Source organism: Sminthopsis crassicaudata, chromosome 2, assembly GCF_048593235.1.
Source record: "Sminthopsis crassicaudata isolate SCR6 chromosome 2, ASM4859323v1, whole genome shotgun sequence".
NCBI lineage: Eukaryota > Metazoa > Chordata > Mammalia > Dasyuromorphia > Dasyuridae > Sminthopsis > Sminthopsis crassicaudata.
Genome location: NC_133618.1, coordinates 499888392 through 499911567, shown reverse-complemented (window position 1 = coordinate 499911567; position 23176 = coordinate 499888392). Strand labels below are relative to the sequence as shown.

The window sequence follows — 23176 nt, the reverse complement described above, 5'->3', positions numbered from 1 at the left end:
CCTGGCTGACAGATTAGACAGCAGACAATTAGGTTTCAGGCGTGCTTGTGCGCTCTCTCTCTCTCTCTCTCTCTCTCTCTCTCTCTCTCTCTCTCTCTCTCTCTCTCTCTCTCTCTCTCACACACACACACACACACACACACACACACACACACACACACATCCCTTTCTCCATCCATCTGCAAGGCCAGGGCGACAGAGCACAGCTGTGCCTCTGTCCGGAGCCTCCAGATCTGCGTGCAGCAGAATAAAAAGGAGCCCCCGTCAGAGCCTTGCCTTTCAGCACCCGTCGCAAAATGAGTGAGGGGTCCCCAAAGGGATGAAACCATCACAACAGAGCTGCTTAACCCCTCACCAGCTGGTTTCTTTGAACTGCACACAGCTGGGGCTAGGCAGGTCAGGGGAAAACACTCACTATTTCAGCCTATCAGGGCTTAAAATTTCTCACAAACCTCAGCAGCAAAAACCCACCCAAGATTCTTCAGTCTTGTGATTCTGTCCAAAGGAGACAAATAGACAACCTCAATAAAGAAAAGACACTGGATTGCATTGACCCTGGAAGTCCAGATACCTAGGCTCTATCCTAGCTCCACTACCTTCTTCTCTTGTGAATTTGGGAAAACATGTTATAGTGAAAAATGTCCTGGTTAAAAGACCTGGATTCTAGACCCAACCTGGCCACTTAGCTACTGTATAGCCAATCTTAGCAAGATTCTCCTTCTGGGTAGTCCTCAATATCTTCAACTGTAAAATAAAGGGGTTGATCGTCAGGATTTCTGAGATCCCTCCCTGCTGGCTTAAATTCTAGGATCTTAAGGCACTTAGCTTGAGCCACCCTGAACTGTTTCCTCATCTACAAAGTAAAAGTAACAATCCTGACCCTACCAACATCAGGGATTTATTGAGAGGATCAAAGGAGATAATTTATATGAAAGCACCTTGAAAATTGTTAAGAGCTATATACATGTTGATGTTATCCTTCGTCTTCTTTTTCTTCTTTTTTTCCTCCTCCTCTTCCTCCCTTCTTCTTCTTCTTCTTCTTCTTCTTCTTCTTCTTCTTCTTCTTCTTCTTCTTCTTCTTCTTCTTCTTCTTCTTCTTCTTCTTCTTCTTCTTCTTCTTCTTCTTCTTCTTCTTCTTCTTCTTCTTCTTCTTCTTCTTCTTCTTCTCCTTCTCCTTCTCCTTCTTTTCCTTCTTCTTCTCCTTCTCCTCCTCCTCCTCTTCCTCCTCCTCCTCCTCCTCTTCCTCCTCCTCCTCTTTCTCTTCCTCCTCCTTCTCTTCCTCTTCCTCCTCCTCTTCCTCTTCTTCCTCCTCTTCCTCCTCTTCCTCTTCCTCCTCCTCCTCTTCCTCTTCTTCCTCCTCTTCCTCCTCTTCCTCTTCTTTCTCCTTCTCCTCCTTCTCTTTGTTCTTCTTTCTTTTTTCTCTTCTTTTCTTTCTTTCTTCTTTTTCTTGTTTTCTTCTTTCTTCTTTTCTTCATCCTTCTTCACTAAATTACTAACTTCTCAGAATTCTAGGCAACTATCTAAGAGATTGTAAGTTAAAGAAAAGGTGTCAACTTGCACTAGTAGAAAGAATTTCTTCAGCTGGGAACTCCCTAAAATAATGAAAAGCACAGGTCCAACCCCTATCCCTATCCCCTATTAATATCAAAGGATGTATTATTTCATCAGCATAAGTGTTCCTGTCAACAACATACCCTAAGAGATAATCTGAGTTGCTATGGTTGAACAAAAATGCATTGATCAGTGCCTACATTGGTGATGGGCCTTATTGGTACAGAGTATCAGTACCTACTGGTACTCTGTACATGCTGGACCTCAGATGATAGGCATATGTATCTCTTACCATATAACCAGTTCTCTCACACTTCAAGCCTTTTCAGCTCACCTCTAGATAAGCATTGGAAAAGGATTTTAGTGGAGAAATAATTCTTGTAATTATTATTATTGTTATTATTTTATATTAAATACAATGCAAGTGAACAACCCAAAAGATTATAATATTCAAGTGGAATTTTTCTCCCAAAAAAATCCTTTCCTTTTTTTTTTTAAACTGATTGCCTATCAATGGTTCTCAAACTTTTTTTTTTTTTGCTCACAACATAGTTCTCTTTTCTGTGAGAAATCATAGTATAATTATCATTTAAATTGGCCAAAAAGAGGAGTTCATAAGCAGTAAGATACCTAGATCCTTTCCCTATCCTTGAGATTCCTCTATCCATCTTTTCTCCTGACCTATCACCCCCTAGCCTCTTCTTTGTACTTCTTCCTCAGGATTCCAAGAAGTAGAGATAGTTTTTCATCCCTGAGAATGGAGAGCTATTGTGACCTTCCAAGCACAGTTGGGAAAATAAGATCACAAAGTGCAGCTATGGGGTGGGAGTTAGGGATTTCACAGTACACCTAGTGAAAATAGCAGCACATCCTTGGAGAACTACTGACCTAGTATATATATCACTAAGTCTTCAATCCATGGAAACCCAATGAATATGTTTGGAAATGCCATTGCTCCTAGTGAAAGAACTTGTGAGTATTAAGAACTGGAGCACAAAAAGACTTTTGGAGGTCCAGTGAATGTTTTGGGGTTCTTAAACACTGTAGAACAAGTTAGAAATATGAGAAATAACTCAAAATCTGTCTTTGGAGAGAGCAGAAAAACAGCAGTGAAATGCAAGGAGCCTGTGACTCCAGAATTCAATGACTGCTCAGTTGATCACTTAAAAAATGGTCCTGCTTCTTCTTATATTGTTAGGATTACTAAGTGAGAACTCAGGTTGTCTGGACAGTGACAAGGTGAGAATTCAGGTTTTCTGGACAATTACAAGGTGAGAACTCAGGTTGACTTGATAGAAGGAGCAAGCTCATTGGCTGAAATGGTTCTTCCCAGAAGCCCTTGCATTATCCCACGCCCATTCTCTGGGAGGATAAAAAGCAACAGTGGGCCTGGAAAGTGAGTCTACATGGAGAAGGATAAGAGCTGGAGGAGATTCAAGGAGAGGACTCTGCACTACATCTGGCTTGACAGGGCTCTCTGCAGGAAGGGAAGTCACTTCTAAGGACAAGAGTTAACAGCAACTGCCTGGAGACAACGGTTCGTTACAGGAAGAAGAATCTGTCAGAAAGATTTGAGTAGACACAGCATATCTCTTCCCAGAGAGCGATCTGGCAGCTTCTGGAGACGACAGCTCGCTACATTTGGCGCCCAACGTGGGGCAAGGACTTTTGCTTATCCTGACAAGAGGAGCTAGACCAGACCTTTGCATTATATGACTTATGACCAGAGTGTCTAGAATCTATTATGTGCTATGAGATATGTAAGAGAAGGCTTAAGCCTTGTCCTCAAAGAATCATTAGGAAAAAGACACCTGAGAGGCCATCTAATCTGGTTCCTCCGTTGTACAAATAGGACATTGAGATCAAGAAAAGAGAAATGATGTTGCCTTGAGTCACTTTGCCAGTAAATGGGATAGCTAGGATCTCAGGCTTCTGATTCCAAATCAAATATTTGTTCCTTGTAGCATTGTTGAGGAGGCAAGTTTTCCTCAAGAAATAGAGAACAATGGGAGAATGTTTATAATAAAGTATGAGTTTTAGTGTTACAACCTATACATATTCAAAGAATTCAGAGAAATGAGAAGCTAACATGACTAAAGCAGAATTGAGATTTCACAGAAGAGACAAATCTTTAAGGTTAGGCAAAGAAACAGGGAATAATGCATTATATATTGGGAGAAATAAAATGGAAAAGGAATAAGAAGTGTAAGAGATAGATTAAAGTCAGCTTAGCCTACTCTAAGGTCTCATCATGATTGTGGAGGTAAGCCTGGATTTTTCAAAGGCTATGAAAGTTGAATACAAGCCCTGGAAGTTTCTGCCATGCTGGAAATGCTTCAGGGAGTGTCTCATTAATGAATTATATTTGATGAGGACTAGGCTAGTTGAGTCTACAGATTCTCCAGTAGGAAATTTGGCTATTTAATGATAAAATCTTTGGTTGAGGCAATCTACAAAATTAAGAAAAGCACAAAATGGTTCTCATATCTCTGCAACTCTTTTCTATTGCTGTGGTATTAGTGGCAGATTAGTGAAAAAGGGGGTGGGAGCAAAAGTTAAAAAAAAAAACTATTACAGTTTTAGACATTCTATGAAGATTAACTCAACTATTGATGAACCTAAATGTGAAATACTTGTCAATTGACCAATAAGAGGACACAGAACTAAAGGAATTGAGATATATAAAGTTTAACAATGCCACTGTATGTGAAACCAGAAGACAAAAGAAGGTATAGCTAAGTGAGAATATGTTTCAGGAATTTTCTTTGGAGAAGCAAATAAAGGATTTGGTGAAGTTGTTCTTTATAATGCATCCAAAAACAATAAGAGACAGCATTTCATGGGGCTTCAGGGCATCTCATATTATGATGCTTATGATTAGCATTTACAGAAACATGACCATGAAAATAATTGCAGGTAATGCACCAACATCTGTTACATAGAATGTGGAAGAAGTAGAGAATTTAATGAAGACCTCAACAATATTCTCTAAATTAAATCAATATATTTTAATACTCAGTGACTTTAGATCATAAAGAAAAATGGTTTAAGAATTGTGAAACAAGAAAGACCAAAGGCTTGTGGACTGCATAAAAGGCTCATGTCTATGTATCAGAAATACTTTCTATAAAGTATTTCTATAAGAAAAGAACTGAGACATACCAGACATGGTGAGCAGCATGTTTTTTTAAAACCAATGAAACATTTTAACAAACAGAAAATAATTTTTTTAATGAAGTAGTAGTTGTTCCTGAATCAGCCATCTTTGCAAGTCAGATCATTACTTGTTGATAAAAAATAAAAATATTTTTAAATAAAAGAGGAATGCCCAAAAGTCTGTTAAGCTATGCCTACCCTTTGATCCAGTGAGCATTTAGGGTTATTTCTACTGTATCTGTATGCCAAAGAGATCATAAAAAGGGAAAAGAACCCACATGGGCAAGAATATTTGTAACAACCCTTTTTATAGTGGCAGAGAACTAGAAATTGAATGGATACCCTTCAGTTGGGGAATGGCTGAATAAGTTATGGTATATGAATGTAATGGAATATTATTGTTCTATTAAAAAAAACAATCAACAGGATGATTTCAAAAAGACCTGGAGAGACTTGCATGAACTGATGCTAAGTGAAGTGAGTAGAACCAAAAGAACGTTGTACACAGCAACAAGAACATTATGTGACAGTAGACTATAATGGACTTGGATCTTTTCAACAGCAAAATGATTCAGATCAATTCCAATAGACTTATGACTAAGAGAGCCATCTGCATCCAGAGAGAGGACTGTGGGAACTGAGTATGGATCAGAACATACTATTTTAACCTCTTTTGTTGTTGTTTGCTTGCTTGTTTTTTTTCTCTAATTTTTTCCTCTTTGATCTGATTTTTCTTGTCCAGCATGATAAATGTGGAAATGTTTAGAAGAATTGCACAAGTTTAATCTATATCAAATTACTTGCTATTTAGGAGAGGTAGGAGGTGGAAAAGGAGGGAGAAAAATATGAACACAAGGTTTTACAAGAGTGATTGTTGAAAGCTATCTTTGCATGTATTTTGAAAAATAAAAAGCTATTATTTAAAAAATTAAAAACTAAAAAAAATAAAATGTAGAAATGATATTCAATTAACATTATTCCAACCTAACCTATTGAAAAATCAAGTCGTTGGCAAGAAAAACAGATAAAGGGACAAAAGAACAGCTATTGATATAGACTATTAACCTTTCTGAAAGAAGTTTGACCAATATAAATCAAATGACAATGATAAAAAGGAAGCCTTAGAGTAAGTCTTTGATCTTTTTGCCAACAGAAGAGACCGGGAAGCCAAGAATAACATTGAATTAGAATTTAAATTATTTTGTAAAAATCTTATTTAAAAGAGAACAGGGAAATATTATAGAAGATTATGAAATTTTAAAAATAAAATAGCAAAATACAATGGAGAGAAAAATAATTTAAAAGAAAGTATGATAAAAGATCTAACAGAGCAAAATCATTTCAAGAATATTAAAGAATGAAACTAAAAAACAATAAAAAGACAAAATATTTGTTAAGACTTTTATCAAAATATAGTGATGTCATCATATTTGGACTCTAGTACTACAAGAAGAAGTAAAAATGGCATTGAAGGAAACAAGGATGTGACAAGCAATTGAGCTGAAGTAAGTACTCAGAGAGGAGCTCCATTCTGGAGGCAATAACATTTTGATCATCTTAAGAGATCAATTCTTAAAGTTACTGAAAGGAAGGAAGATAGCAAAGGCAAAATTAAAAATCCTAGATTTTATTATTACTATGGAAAGAGAACCAAACAAATATCAATAACTACCAGTCCACATGCTTATTTTCCCATCAGTACAGGAATATTTATGAGAATAACCTACATAAGTATGAAAGGCATCCTTGATGAAGGTAAAGAAGGAAAATGGCTTCTATACATCAATGATATTCTATAGGATACCATATCTTTACAATCACCCAGTTGTCCAAAATATGGAGAGAATGCAAAATCCAATAATGTTTTCTTGTTTGTTGACTACTTTTTAAAATATTTGATTTTGTAGAGCAAAATCCCACCTTAAAGGCTAGAAAGTATATATCAAAATAATAAAAAAATGATTGAAAAGTTATTAGCCATGCTAACTCATTCAATCACTGTTTTATTGTTATTAGCAAATGAGATATAAAATAAATGTTGCTACTTTCCTGGCAAAATCCAAATCAAGAGGAATTCCTTAAAGGTGGTGATATCCTCCACATGCTCTTTTTTTTTGCAAAAGACATAGTGCTAAGTCCATCAATCCCCAAAACATTTCAAAGATTCCTAAATGATATTCCATAATCACTTAAAAGAATTCAGCCTAACTATCCAAACAGAGAAAACCAAGGGGACTGAAAGAGCCTATTGTCTACATTGATAAGTAGTTTAGACAAACAATTCATAGAGTTTATCTATCAAAATGTGTGTGTGTGTGTGTGTGTGTGTGTGCGCGCGCGCGCGTGTGTATATATATATACCTACAAATATACTTGTGTATATGCATGTGATTAAACACATTTATTTTTTATCTATTTATCTGTGTGTGTGTGTGTGTGTGTGTGTGTGTGTGTTATACCTTGAGACACATTGAAAGTAAGTAATCTGAGGCAAGAATCAAAGAGAAAGAAATATTTACTTCAGCACTCTCTGCTTTGAAACTCTTCAAATTTGATATACTTCAGCAATTGGTGTTTGCTTGGCACACATCACATTGGTTGTTTTGGTTGAGCAATAGGGATGTGAAGTTTACCAGGCAAAGTACCCAGGTCCCTCTGCTGCTATTATTGCCCTTGGCCATGGGCAGCTTCTCCCCACCAAAGGCACTAGTGTGCTGGATTCTCAGGTGGAAACTTATCTATCAATATGTATGTGTATATGTATATATGTGTATGTGTGCATACACATACATACACACACACATATCCTTTAAGTAGGCATTCTTTTTCATGACTCCAAGCTTTTTCCTAAAACAAATGCCCAACTTTTATCACCATTATTCTTCTGGTAATATTATATGATATAAGGCATGGAATACTATAGTCTCTGAAGAACTGAGGTTGAGGATCACCCAAGAAGCAATGGAGAGGTGTATAGTTAGTGTTGGCAGGCTGAAGCAAAAAAAATGAGGAATTATAAGGAAAAGAGTTCTAAAGTATTAAATTAAAAGAAAAAGGACCTATATGCATAAAAATATTTATAGCAGCTCAGTGTCAAAGGATTGGCATCTGAGGGGATTAACTGGGGAATGGCTGAACAAGTTGTGGCATATAAGAAATGACAAGAAAAACCTTGGAAGACTTACATGAACTAATGCAAAGTGAAATGAGAAGATCCAGGAGAATATTGTACATAGGAGCATTGTATAATGATCATCTGTGAATGATTTAGCTGTTCTCAGCAGTATAATGATCCAAAACTATTCCAAACAGCCTGTGGTAATAAATGCTATCTATCTCCAGAGAAATAACTGATAGAGTCTGAATGCAGATCAAAGCACACTATTAAACAAAACTTTATTATTGTTGTGTTTTTCTCAGTATTTTCTTTTGCAGCATGGCTAATGTGGAAATGTTTTACATGACTGTACATGTATAATCTATATCAAATTTTTACTTTCTCAAGGAAGCAGGAAGGGAGGGAGAGAATTTGGAATTTAAAAATTTTTAAAGTAAATGTTAAAAATTTTTGTTTACATGTAATTGAGAAAAAAATAAAATTAAATGTAAAAAAAAAAAGAGAGAGAGAGAGATCTAAAGTAGAGTTGTTAGACAAGCATCCTACTGGCCACATGCAATCTACAATTCTGAATTTGAAATGAACCAGATTAAATTGTAAATGAATGACTGGTGGGAAAAGATGTTCTAATCATGGAACAAGAATGACAGAAAAATAATGGACATTCATCCCTTCCCCTGGTATCTATGTAATATCAAAAGAGTATGTATAGTAAGGCCCCTACCATGTTTGAAACCCTCCTACCATGGTGGATTTATGGAAATATATAGACATGTTATATAGATTGGACAAAAAGGGAAGGATTACTTTCTGAGTCATTGAAAAAGATATACACATTGATGAGAACAGAGATCCATTGCAGTATCAGAATATAAGCTTATTAGCATTAACATAGAAAGGTCACTGGGAAAAGAAAAAAAGCAAAGAAAAACTTTCTAGTGATCAAATAGTCAAATACACGTACCAAATAGGGTGTGAAATCTCTTTTACTGAGACTTCAAAATCTGACTCTTACTCCAACCGGAAGGAAATGATTCTTTACTCTCCTTTTTATATTTATAAAGTCTCTTTTCTTTGACAATTAGAAATCCTGAATGGTTCTGCCTGATAGTAGAAGGTCAAATAAACTAACTGGGGGGTCCTTGCTAAAATCTCATCGTTCATAATTCTATGATGATTTAATATCTTTACAATCTCCACAGAAGTAATTTGAAAGGCTCAATACTCCAGACCCTACTGTAAGAAAAATTCACATGGATATCCCATAGCACAAACTTTAAAGGAAGAAGTGGTACCACATTGGTTCATGTCAGAAGGAATATTCTCTTCCTTGGTTTTCTTCCTGCAGGGTGAAAAGATGTGACAAGGACATACAAACATACAAATTTATGGTGTGTCCATACCAGAGATACTATCTGGTTCTAGATACTGAACCAATGTGGTGTCACTTCTTCCTTTACAATTCTTTAGGTTGGAGTAAGAGTCAGACTTTGAAGTTCTAGTTCAGATACTATCGTATCTCAGGAAAGGTACAAAGTGGATGGGAAACCCAAGAGGGTTATAATATGATAAAAAGGACAGAATAATTCTAACATGAGGGACAATTGGTGAAGTGAATGAGTGTTGGGCCTGGAGTCAAGAATACCTGAATTAAAAGTTGGTCTTTGACTTCTAGTAGCCAAGATGGCAGAGTAAATTATTATAACTCTCATATATTCACCTCTAAACAGCCATAAAATGAAACCCCAGAACAAATCCTGGAATAGCAGAAGCAGCTAAAATATAAGGTAAAACAATCTTTTGCCTAAGAAACTTGAAAAGATCAACAAGAAAGATCTGTCTCACTTGGGTAAAAGTGGAATGCAATCCAGGACAGAAATAATCCTAGCAAGCTCCACCTCAGCAAATCAACAAGAGATCCTAAGCCCTAGTGTGGTGGGGCAGGCAAACACCAATACCAGGACCCCTCACATGCCTCAGCATAGCCAAGGGAATGAGAAGACTTCAGCTCAGAGACATATTACATGCTTGAGCATAACCAGGAGCAAACATGAAACTTTCAATGGCCAGACAACTATGTTTTCCAGTGTATGCCCAGGGAAACTCAGAAACACCCCAATGGCCTCAGCACATGCCAGACACTAGCACTAGGACCCTGTCTCAGCACCAGGTAAGCTGCCCACACTCCCTATGGCCTCCAATAGGGCCAGTCCCCTTTTATGCACTTAGACATGAGAGGCCTCTGTAGGTTTCAGGGCAACATAACACAAGAAGCGTGATGTAGTACTCTTTCCATCCTGAGATGAAATTTAAAAGAAAGGGAAAAGGCCAAACAATAACAAAAGAATCTTACCATAGAAAGTTATTATAGTGACAGGGAAGATCAAGACACAAACTCAGAAAAGGACATCAAAACACATATGGGCAAAACCCCAAAGAAAAATGGGAAGTAGTCTCAAACCCAGAAAGAACTCAGGGAAGAACTCAGAAAGGAGTTTAAAAATCATATAAGAGAGGTAAAAGAAAAAGTGGGAAAAGAAATGAGGGCAATAACAAGAATATTAAGGGGAAAGGAGTCAACAGCTTAGTAATACGAAGAAAACAATTGTTAAGGTTCATAAGATAGAATTGGTCAATGGAAAAGAAGATGCAAAAATCCATTGAAGAAAACATCTCCTTAAAAAGTAGAATTGGGGAATGGAAAAGGAAGTACAAAAGCTAACTAAGAAAAACAACTCCTTAAAACTTAGAATTGGGTTAGCAGAAGCTAATGATTCTATGAAACATCAAGAATCTATCAAAAAAATGAAAAAAATAGAAGACATAAAATACCTCATTGGAAAAATAATTGACCTGGAAAATAGACTCAGGAAAGACAATGTCAGAATCACTGGTCTACCTGAAAATTATAATCAAAAGAAAAATCTGGACATCATCTTTCAAGAAATTATCAAGGAAAACTGCTCTGTAGTCCTCAAACCAGAGCTCAAAATAAGCATTGTAAGAATCTACCAATCACCTCTTGAAAAAATATCCCAAAATAAAAATTCCAAGGAATATTATATTCAAATCACAAATCAGGTCAGGGAAAAATACTGCAAGTGGTGAGAAAGAAACAATTCAAATCCTGGGGAATCAAAATCAGGATTACTCATGATTTAACAGCCACAACATTAAAAGATTAGAGGTAATGATATTCCAGAAGGCAAAGGAACTAGAGTATAACCAAGAATCATCTATGTGACAAAACTTAGTATAGGACTTCAAAGGAAAAAAATTATAATTAAATGAAATAGAAGAATTTCATGCTTTCATAAGGAGAAGAACAGAACTGAATAACAAATTTTGTGCTCTATCAAGATTCAAGAGAATCCTAAGAAAGGGAAAATGGAAAAGGGGGAAAAAACATAAGAGATTCAATGGAGCTGAAAAGTTTACATCTCTACATGGGAAGATGATTTTTATAAATCTTAAAAATTGTACCATTAACAGCACAGTAGACAGAGGATATAGGTGTAGATGATTTTGAGGGAATTAAATTTAAAACAAGGGATGAAAAAGAAGAATACACTGGGTGCAAAAGGGAGGAAGAGGTAAAATGGAGTAAAATATTTCATATGAAGAGGCGCAAAAAATCTCGTACAGTCAAGGATGGGCAATGAGCATTGCTTGAACCTTATTCTCATCAGTATTAGCTCAAAGAGGGAATAATATACTTAATCAGTAGAATATAAAAAATCTGCCTGGCCAAACAGGAAAGTAGGAAGGGAGGAAATTAAATTGAGGTGTGGGGGGGGGGGACTAACAGAAGAGAAGGCAGACCTGCAGAAAGGGTGGATAGAAGCAAAACATTGTCAAAAAGGGAAAGGGTGAAAGGAGAGAGAAGACAAATAGTAGGGAAAATAGAATGGAGGAAATATAGTTAGCAATCATAATGTGAATAGGATGAACTCTCTCATAAAACTGAAGTGGATATAAGAGGGGAGCAAAAACCAGAATCCTATAATATATTGTTTATGAGAAACACACTTGAAGCAGAGAGACACACACAGAGTAAAAGTAAGAGACTGGAACAGAATCTACCATACTTCAGCTGAAGTTAAAAAAAAAAAGAAGAAGAAAAAGAAAAAGAAGAAAAGCAGGGGCAGCAATTCTGATCTCAAAGTAAAAGCAAAAATGGCCTTACTTGAAAGGGATAAGAAAGAAATCTTGCTAAAAGGTACCATAGACAAAGAAGTAATATCAATACTAAATATATATGTGCCAAGTGTTATAGCATCTAATTTCTTTTTTAATTAAAGCTTTTTTATTTTCAAAACATATGCACAGATAATTTTCAACATTCCCCTTTGCAAAACTTTGTGTTTCAAATTTCCCCCTACCTCCTCCCCTACTTGACAGCAAGTAATCCAATTTATGTTAAACATGTGCAATTCTTCTATACATATTTGTGCAATTATCATAGTATCTTAAAAGTTAGAATTGGGTCAGTAGAAGCTAATGATTCTATGAAACATCAAGAATCTATCAAAAGAATGAAAAAAAATAGAAGATATAAAATACCCCAATGGAAAAATAACTGACCTGGAAAATGGACTCAGGAGAAGTTAAATGAGTTATATATTCATGACATAACAAGAGATAGAGAGCATTACAAAATGTAAAATAGCTAATTTTGATTATTTTAAATTTAAAAGTTTTTCACAAACAAAACCAATGCAACCAAAATTAAAAGAAAAGCAGAAAGCTGGGAAACAATCTGTACAGCAAATGTCTCTGATAAAACCTTTGTTTCTCAAATATAGAGAGAACAGAGTCAAATATATAAGAATTAGAGCCATTTCCCAATTTATAAATGATCAAAGGATATGAATAAACAGTTTTCAGATTAAGAAATCAAAGCTATGTATTGACATGTGAAAAAGTGCTCGAAATCACTTTTGATTAGTGAAATGCAATTTAAAACAGCTCTGAGGTACCATCTCACACTTATCAGATTAGCTAAAATGACAAAAAAGAAAAATGATAAATTTTGGAGAAGATGTAGGAAAATTGAGACACTAATGCATTGTTGGAGTTGTGAACTGATCCAGTTATTCTGAAGAGCAATTTGGAACTATCCCCCAAAGGCAACCAAATTGTGTATACCCTTTTATCCTGTAATGCCATTATTAGGACTGTATCCCAAATAGATCATAAAAAGGGAAAATTATATGTTCAAAAATGCATATAGCAGCCCTTTCATAACCCATTTTTCAAATTTTGGAAATTAAGAGGATGTCCATCAATTGGGAAATGGTCAAATAAGGTGTAGTATATGAATGTAGTGGAATACTATTGTGCAGTAAGGAATGATAAACAAGCCGATAACTTGATACAAAATGAAATGAGCAAAAAAAGGAAAATATTGTATACAGTATCAGCAACATTGTATAATGATTAACTTCTTAGCAACACAATGATCTAAGACATATACATGTTCATATAGAAAAATGCTATCCACATCCAGATAAAGAACTGATAGACTTTGAATGCAGATAAAAACATACTTTTTTAATTTACTTTATTCTTTTAGCTTGGTTTTCTTTTTCATTTTGCTCAGTTTCTACCATTTGAGAAATGGGATGGGAGAGAGAGAATTTGTAAAATCTTGTAAATCTTGTAAAAATGAATGCAATTTTTAACATGTGAATATGATTAATATAATTTTAAATGGGTGAAAAATAAAAATAAATTTAAAATTAGTCTTTTACATACTTATTGGGCATGTCTATATGTGTGTATTTTCAATACAAATATAGAATGTAACATATGTATTTGATACATATACTATAGTTAACATATATACTATGTATTAGTTGATTTTATAAATATATATGTATATATATACTTATATCTAGATATGTATTAAAATATATTTTTAATGTAGAAAGAGAAAGAGCATATTTGATGAACCATTTCTGGTCGACCTGATACTTGCTCAACCAGCCCAGTTACAAAGGACACAAGGCAATGGACACATTCTCTTCCCCTTCCCCTTTTTTTCTGATAATGTTTCTTTTTCTTAATTGCCTTTTCTTTTCAAAATCCATGCAAAGATAGTCTTTAACATTCACTCTTGCAAAATCTTCTACTCTAAATTTCCTTTCTTCTTTTCCCACAAGACAGGAAATAATCCAATACATGTTAAATATGTGCAGTTCTTCTATAGATGATACACAAGAAAGATTAACTCAAAAAGAAAAAATAGAGAAAGAAAAAAAAAAGAAAACAAACAACAAAAAAGTGAAAATACTATGTTGTGATACACATTCAGTCCCCACAGTCCTCTTTCTGGATACAGATGGCTTTCTCCATCAGAAGTTTATTGGAATTAACCTGAATTACCTCATTGTTGAAGAGTCAAATCCATCACAGTTGATCATCACATAATCTTCTTGTTGCTGTGTTCAATGTTCTCTTGGTTCTATTCACTTCACTTAGCATCAGTTATTGTCTGTCCAGGCCTGGCAGTAGTCTAGATATGCAGACAATATATTGATGCTCTGGAAATGCCAGAACAACATTGGCAATGTGGTGCCCTAAAGGAACCATGACTTTGATCCTAAAATGAACTTCACGGATTCATTCAATAGATACTGAACATCTACTGTGCAATGATTACTGTGAGGGATAGCATGAATAGATCGTACCTTATAGTGTCTGACTGGGGGTTTGGGTCAAATACCTGCCATTCAAATATCTGCTGCTCACTATCAGATAAATCACAAATGAAAAGGTTTAACTAACTCTGTTGGCCTTATAGCTCTAATGAAATATGGATATAATCCCTGCCTTCAGAGAGTCTTACAGTTTACTAAGAGAAATAAGACATACATATAAGTAGCTACAATATAGGCCAGATTGTGATAGCTGCTACATAGTAAGTACATGACTTGGAGTCAAGAAAAACTTGCCAAAATGGCACTGGCACTGTGTGATCTTGGGCAAGTTACTATCTCTCTGAGCCTCAATTTTCTTGTTTGTAAAATAGAGATGATGAACTGAATGACCTTGAAAGGTCTCTTTCAGTTCTAGCATTTTGTGATTCTCTGAGATACACACAAATTGCTACTGGAGTTCAAAAAAAAGGGAGAAATGTTTCTATGCAGGGCAACAGACATAGTTTGACCTATGATCCAATCCTTTTTGTTATCCTGCCTTTGGACTTGTAGCTTGGTTGAATATAAGCAGACTGGATTGTATAGGCCATTCCATTTATGATCCCTCATCTCTCTAAAATTCCTTCATTCTAATTCTGTGGTCTACCTTCATCATTTCTGCCTCCATTTGGAAAGACAACAACCGAAGGACTGAAGCCTTGCAAACTACAGAAAATACACCCTTCATTTGTTTCAGAAAATTTTGTGGCTTGCTCACACCCAACCCCTTCAATCCCTCCCCCCATACCAAGTCTCTACAAAGCCCCTTATTAAGAAATTGGTCAATTTCCCTGCTAATTAAAATAAATACTATGGCACATTAAAGGCCAATTAATTTTCAGAGCTGCCCGGGGAAACACTGCCCGGAAAGTTTTGCACCCGCCCCTCTCAGAAAAGTGCAGCCGTGCAGGAAAAGGCAAGGAGGGAGCTGGGGGTGGGGAGGGCAAGAACACAAGGCATGGGAGAAAGTGACCTGAGCAGTCAAGGGTTCCAGAGTCATCAGAGTCCAATATGTACATGAACTTCTGGCAAATATCATGGGGGGGGCCCGCAGTGAGGAATAGCTCAGAGTGAAGGGGAGAGATCAGTTTTCAAGGTATCTCCAATTCAACCCCTCCCAAAAATGGAAGTAAGATAATCACTAAAATATATACCCTTATTAATTTTGGACCTCCCCCTTCCCCAATAGCTGAGGAGAAAATGTTCCATAGATATGGACTTTACTTTATTAAATAGTACATCATAGAAATGTATCCTACTTTAGTTTTTAAAAAAAAGTTTATAAAAGATTTATATAAATCAATTTTCATTTTCAATTAAATATTTTAACATAATAAATATCCTGTTCAGAGGAACCTCCAGGGAATTTTTTCATGAGTAAAAATCTGGACATAGAAGACTGAAGTTCAAATTTCGACTCATTATTTACTCTATATTTATAAAACATTGGGTTTCTTTACATTAGAACTTCAATTTACTCATCTGTAAAATGAGGGAATAGGACTCTATTCAGTCCATATAAAGTCACTCCCTTTGGTATAGTGGAAAAGTACTATCCTGAATATTAAAAACTGGATTTTATTTTGCATTCTTTGAATTCACTGTATGACCTTGCACAAGTCTTTTCCCACTTTCTGAGCCTGTTCATTTGTAAAATGGAGATGATGATGCCTACTTGTCCTACTTCACATCATTGAGATAATGGATATGGAAGCATTTATAAAATGCTATACAGATAGATGTGGTTATTACTCCTATAAATATGAATTTTCATATATTAGATTTACCTAATCATAGATCACAGAACGTCAGAGACAAAGGCTTTGTTATTTAGGCTAAACTTATCTTATAGATAGGGTAACTGAAGCCCAGAAAGGTTAGATACTTATCCAAGATCATATAGTTAGTAATTGCAAAGGTAAGCTATAACCATACTCTCACTAGGGGAAACCAGAATCTCAATGAAGAAGAACACCAGAAGAGATATTGCTTTTCTCTCCCTATTCAGATCAGTGCCTTCAAGTAAGGTCTTTGCAAACTGGGGCTAGATGACTCTCTGGCCACACCTGTCCTGTTTTGGTGCCTCTGAGATACGTCTGTTCTGTCAGGTGAGAGAGCAGGGAGGCAGCCGGCCTCGTGGCAGGTGTGGGATACAGTGTGGTGACAGGCGCCTAGCAGGCAGTGCTCCCAGGCTACAGGAAAAGACTGTGCCAGTTTTAACATTGGCAAAGATGCTCATCTCTTCTTCCCTCAGGACCCAGCTGGAGCTGGGAGCTGGAGAAGGTGGGGCACAGACAGACAAAGATGAAATCTAGGGAGTGGAGATGGGAGTAGAGCCAAGCCTCCAGACTTTCAGTGATTTTTCTCTATTTCAAAGAGCTTTAAGGGGGCTGGGGGTTGGCGTAAGGATACCTTTTCCAGCCCAGTCACAATTGAAAGGCCCCTAGGGCATGTTACCTTGTCTCCCCCTTACACTTTTCTCCCTCCCCTCAACCCTAGGAGATCAATCACACTCAGCATCTTGAAAGAAGTTTCTCTAGAAAAAGAGGCCATAAATGAAATGATGCAAAATTGATTCCATTTACCTAACCTTTTGGTGTTTTATGTTTTTTTGTGGTCCTAGCCCATTGTAAAGTCCTGGGATATCATCCTTTATTAGTACTTAGAACTCAAGCTACTAGTTTACTGAATAGTCACAGAAATCATTGTTTCAAAACTAAAAGGAACTTGGCTCTATATTCCACCAGAAATATGAATTTGGAGTACAGAACATAGAGCATGAAAGGAACCTTAGCATATGGAATGCTGGAATGGGAAAGAACCCACCTCCCTCATTTTATGGAAGGAGAAACTGAGGTCTAGAGAGTGAGAAAATGACTTGCTTAATGTGATCCAGATGAAAAAGTGTCAAAAGCAGAACTAGAATCTGTCTCTCCCAGTTTAAGACTTTTTCTTCAGTATTGGGCTGCTTCCTCTGATGGACTGAGGGAATAAAGAAGGGATATTCATTCTAAGCAGGAGATGTCAGTATGGTCCTCCCCCCACTGTCTAGCATCTTTCATTAGGGCTTTCAAACTGCACCTGGCCCCCTCAGCCTTTTACACAGTCACCGCTGACTCCCCTGCTTGCTTTATTAAGGCCCTATTGACCTAGTGCCTCTCATTGCCGAGGTTTAGAAGCTGCTCTTACTAGGGAGAAAGTCTAATAACATTGTCACTGTAGTGGAAGCCACAGGAACCTCAGAGGAGTGTTAAAGGAAGGAGACAGAGAAATTCATTGGAGATTTGTGCACAGACACACAAGCACAAGTGTTTCTGAACACCCCCCCCCATTCATGTGTATTTGTGATCACTTGGCTCACATACATGCTGAAGAATAGCAAAAATAGAAACCCAGTTTACATAAATGAAGAGATTCATGTATGTATCCACACTAGAGTGGGATGGATGCATATGTGTGCCTGAACATGTCTTAAAGCATGTGCAAATGTACAAATACATGATTAAATACATATACATGTATGCTAAAGCAATATATATGGCAATACTGCCCTCAGATAGCAAACTTAAATGCTTGCACAAAGCTGTGTATTCATGGCTTTGGATATATGTGTTCACTATCTGTCACCCAGAAGCCTTCTCTGTCCTTCCAAGGAGAGGCGGAGGATGTGAACTACAAATGGCCAGGCAGCAATAGGGTTTATTATGCCTGGCAAGTAAAGCTGGCAACGAGCCCAGTCCCCATACGGATCAGTTCCTCGGGAGGTACCAGATTATTGGTAAAGAAAAGTCTCAATTTCCACACCCATTAGCAGTGGGATGGGTGATTGCTGGGTAGTTTTACTGCATAGAGAAGGAGAAGGCCACAGAGACTCAGCCTACAGAGCATCAGATCATCGAAGGCTTCGAGGTGACGACGGTCAGCGCCGTGGTGAGGAGTGGTGAGACCAGCAACAATAACAGAGATTTATTGCTTCCAGCTCGATTAACTGGGCCATCTGGATACTAAGCGTCAGAGTGAGTTATTAGAGACCACAACCTGATGTTGTAAATGGCATATGAGTGGGGAGGAACTTGAGAAATGGTAACAGTAGCTTTCTCCTCCAGCACCAGTAAGTCACGTTGGGGGAATGGAAGTTGGGAGAATTTTTCTGGGCTATTAGATCAAATATAGGGTATATGCAATACACATACATACACATATGTTGATGCACAGCACCAACATGTGCCATCAGGGACTCATCCAGAGGAGCCCAAGAGCACAAAGGAACCTAATATAAAGCATCTATATGGTCTCAACAAAGACAGATGATACCAGTACACAGATCAAAAAGTAAAGAAGACTATGGAAGGAAGAATTAAATTATGGAGGAGAAATAAAGTGAAGGAAAATATGGGGGAAATGTAGAAAATCCGGAGAAAGAGTATAAATTCCCTCACCAGGAGTGGCTTTGGTAAAGTGGAAATTAACTATTCCAGGCCCATATTATGGAAAATGGGCAGTGATTCAGGAATGGAGTCAGGTATGGAAGGAGATGGTTGATGCTTTTTTAAAAATAAGCTTATTTAAATATCCTCAACACAAAATTTCTTCTAAAAAATAAGCTTATTTAAATATCAACACAAAATTTCTTCTATCTTATTCTTGCTACCAAGGCAAAGGAATAGAGTTGCCCATCATCAGTTCCTTCCAAATACCTTCTTTGTGTGTCTTTCATGATTTTTTTTCTTTCTCACTCTTCTTCAAGGTTAATATTGACTGTAACCTAGTGTTTCTTAACCTGAACAGATTTTAAAAGGTCCATGAACTTGGATAGGTTAAAAAAAATTACCACCTTATTTTCACTGATCTATTTATTAACTTATAAATATAGCATTTCCTTCAATTATTTTAAAACATTGTTCTTATGTGTCCATAGGTTTCACAAGGTAGTCAGCAAGGTCCATCACACACACACAAAAGTTAAGAAACACTGCTTTAACTTGTGTACAAATTTTGCAAGGGTTGGACCACAGCTGTGAATTATCTTGACTCCCTATGCATGAAAATGACATCTTCTTTCTTCTCCTTTTTCCATACTGAAGCTTCAAGACCACCATAACAGCTTTCTCTTTAGGAACAGAGTGCTCCTTACCTCCATCTTAGAAGAGGGGGAAAGAAAAGTTGTGATAAAAATCATTTAAAGAAACCAAATAAGGATGTTGGTGAAAATCCCCTCCCCCATTCCCCTCTCTCCTGGCTTCTTTTGGGCCACAAGATCCTTTCTCTCTCCAGACACAAGGCAGTGTTCTCAGAATTTGGGAGGGGGGTTTGCAAAACTAGTCAAGCATGTGAGCCCAATTTCCATCAAGGTACTGAGTCCATGAGCCCAATACAAGGGCCTCTTTCTTGTCCAGGCAGGAGAAGACTGGTAGGGAGCTCAAATCACTGCTGGGGGTAGGAAGACCAGTCTCTCCTAATGCCTTCTTGTTTAGTGCTTATTTTGAAAGGCCAAGGCTGTTCTGGCTCCAGAACCTCTTCTCTCCAAAAAACAAAATAAAATCCAATACTGATTCTGTGAACTTTTAGGACCACATTTTTTTTTCAGGGTTGAGGCCCATATAATTCAAATAGAAACTAGAAATACACTCCCCACAGGCAGAAGCCCAGGGAGTAGGGGCAAAGAGATCTTGGATGATATTGGACCTACTCGATTCTCTGGAGAGCTGGGAACCAGTCAATGGCCAAAGCTGACATTTCCTTTCTCCTGGACCCTGAGGCTCCTGCCCTGCTGTGCATCAGTGGGGGAGCTAGCAGCAGATGGTGATAACTTGCTCATTGCTGACTTGGGCGGGAATCAAGCCTCCCATCCCAAAGCCACAACCTTATGACCTGCCCCTTTGAGCCTTCCTGCCCTGTCTGCTCAGAGGTGATCCTCCCTCCTTCACTGTAAACTCCCTAACCCCAAAGGGACCTCTGATCCTCATTTAAAAGAAAAAAAATCAGGAAAAAACTCTTAAAACAAAGACGGAGAGCTGACCTCCTCCTCAACAACCCCATAACACTCAAAATAACCAGAGGCAAATTAGATTTCCCATATAGCTTGGAAGAAATAAGCTTATTTGAGGGTGTCTTCTATATGTGTTTTACAGATTTGAGGGTTCTCCCTTCAACTTTTTTTTTTTCTTGGCAACTTTCCTATTAGTGACCTAGTTTGGTAGTGAACAAGAACAGCTAGGAGCCTGGGGTTTGATTTCATTTTTTTCCTTCAAGATCTTTGCTAAGGAAGAGCGTTATCATTCAAAGTTAGACAAGGGGAAGAACAGAAGGAAGAGAGGAATTAAGGCAGTGAGGTGGATAGAGAGCACCCGACTAGGAATCAGGAAGAACTGTGGTCGTTTCACTCCTGCTCCATCCAGTAGTTTATGAGACCTTACCTGTCCTCTTACTCTCTCTGGCTCAGTTACACCTCGTCTGGGGGACATTTAGGGTCCTTTCCAGGCTCTGTGTCTGTCAGAATAAAGGGACCCATCAGTTACAAGAAGGGCCACGTTGGGCATAAGTCGGGTTGTGGGGGTAGCTTCCCTCCACCCCCAGCTGCTCAAAACAAAATTACTCCCCGTATGCTCTTGCCTTTCAAAGCTAACCAGATATTTTTTGGTAATTGGCTCGGTGAAGAGCGTGAGGAAATAGGGACTACTTTTTAAAAAGCCAGAAATACTGTTGGGGGGATTCGGAAGTGAAGGAAGTGAGGGGGGGAGTCTGCTGGGGTGGGGGGAGTCTGCACGGCGTGGGGGGAGTCTGCTCGGGGTGGGGGGAGTCTGCTCGGGGTGGGGGGAGTCTGCACGGCGTGGGGGGAGTCTGCACGGGGTGGGGGGAGTCTGCACGGCGTGGGGGGAGTCTGCACGGCGTGGGGGGAGTCTGCACGGCGTGGGGGGAGTCTGCTGGGGTGGGGGGAGTCTGCTCGGGGTGGGGGGAGTCTGCACGGCGTGGGGGGAGTCTGCTGGGGTGGGGGGAGTCTGCTCGGGGTGGGGGGAGTCTGCACGGCGTGGGGGGAGTCTGCACGGGGTGGGGGGAGTCTGCACGGCGTGGGGGGAGTCTGCACGGGGTGGGGGGAGTCTGCACGGCGTGGGGGGAGTTTGCTCGGGGTGGGGGGAGTCTGCACGGGGTGGGGGGAGTCTGCACGGCGTGGGGGGAGTCTGCTCGGGGTGGGGGGAGTCTGCACGGCGTGGGGGGAGTCTGCACGGCGTGGGGGGAGTCTGCACGGGGTGGGGGGAGTCTGCACGGCGTGGGGGGAGTTTGCTCGGGGTGGGGGGAGTCTGCACGGGGTGGGGGGAGTCTGCACGGCGTGGGGGGAGTCTGCTCGGGGTGGGGGGAGTCTGCACGGCGTGGGGGGAGTTTGCTCGGAGTGGGGGGAGTCTGCCCGGCGTGGGGGGAGGTGAGGGATGAAAGGCTATGTTTTGGGGGTGGCCCAATTCCCCACATTTCCTATGTTTTCCTCCACCTATGCCCCTCTCCCACCTCCACCCCGCATCCTGCTCCCTGAGAAGGTGCCCGCGAGCCTCAGGCTCTAACGAGCCGCCCGCGAGGCCGGGGCAGGAGGAGGGAGGCAGGAGGCAGAAGAGAGGGACGGGGCCGCGCGCCGCAGCCTCCCTTTCACCGAGGTCTCCCTGGTAACCGTCTCCTGCGGGCTGGGAGGGGGCCCTGGCTCGTGCAGGCCTCAGCAGAATGCGATTCTATTTTCTGCTGCTTCCTGTTCCTCGCTGCCACGTTGCCATGGCAACCGTGTTAGCTCAAGGAGCTTGCTTCCCGGTCTCCTCTCACTCACATGACCCCAACGAGCTTTCTCCCCAACCTTGTCTCTCACTCGTTTTTTTTTCTTTCTTTTTTTCACGTCCTCCACCACCACCACCCCCAACCACGGGTGCCTCGAGCCACAGATGGACCCCCTCTTCTTCCCTCCTGGTCCCCCCGCTTACCCCTCTCCTCCTCCCCTCCCCCACGCGTGGGGCCCCCTTTCTGTGCCCACAGCCCAGAGAGACTGATGGGGAACGCTTATTAAAAAACATTGTAACCGTTTCCGTTTTTATTACGTTGACAAGGGAGCGTTATTTACTGTTATTGTTTGCCGGGAAGGCTTTTCTACCGGAGCCCAGAGCTCTCCTGGGAGCTCACCTTTCGGGTTTTTAACTGGGAAGTCACAAGGGGGTGTGTGTATTTGGGGGTGGCGGCGGGGGGGCTTCTTTCTGAATAAATGACTGCTCTGGGAAGGGTATTTGGCAGTCTGGAAACACGGCCGTAGGCAGGCGGGCCCGGGGCTGGGAGGGAGGAAACAAGGCAGCCGCCCGCTCAGCCTTTTCTCCGTGGGCGGCCGCTTTCAAGGACCTTTGTCTCCCGGAGGGGACAGTTCGCATGTGACCCCCAAAAAGCATCTCAGACCCGCACGCCCAGGGGTGGTTTGCACGAGGAGGCCTCGTACGAGGAGTGTCGTTAAGCCCAAACCTTTTCCTTTTACAACGGAGGAAACTGAGGTAGAGATCTGGGAAATGGCTTGCACTCCCCTCACTCCGCGGCTAGCTGATGGGCGGGCTGGGTTTTTAGTCCCCTGATTTTTAGTTCCGAGCGTTTCTAACACTTTAAGCACCCACACTTTGTGGGACCTGAAGAGGAG

General features: G+C 39.5%; 1 long non-coding RNA gene across 1 annotated transcript; it reads right to left on the bottom strand.

Moving 5' to 3' along the window:
- Nucleotides 1–19364: 19364 nt before the first annotated feature.
- On the bottom strand, nucleotides 19365–22499 carry LOC141557725 (uncharacterized). Its single transcript, XR_012486880.1, has 3 exons — nucleotides 22027–22499; nucleotides 20943–21015; nucleotides 19365–19666 (listed from the first exon to the last, which is right to left on the bottom strand). It is a non-coding gene; the product is annotated as an uncharacterized LOC141557725 (long non-coding RNA).
- Between the last annotated feature and the right edge of the window lie 677 nt (nucleotides 22500–23176).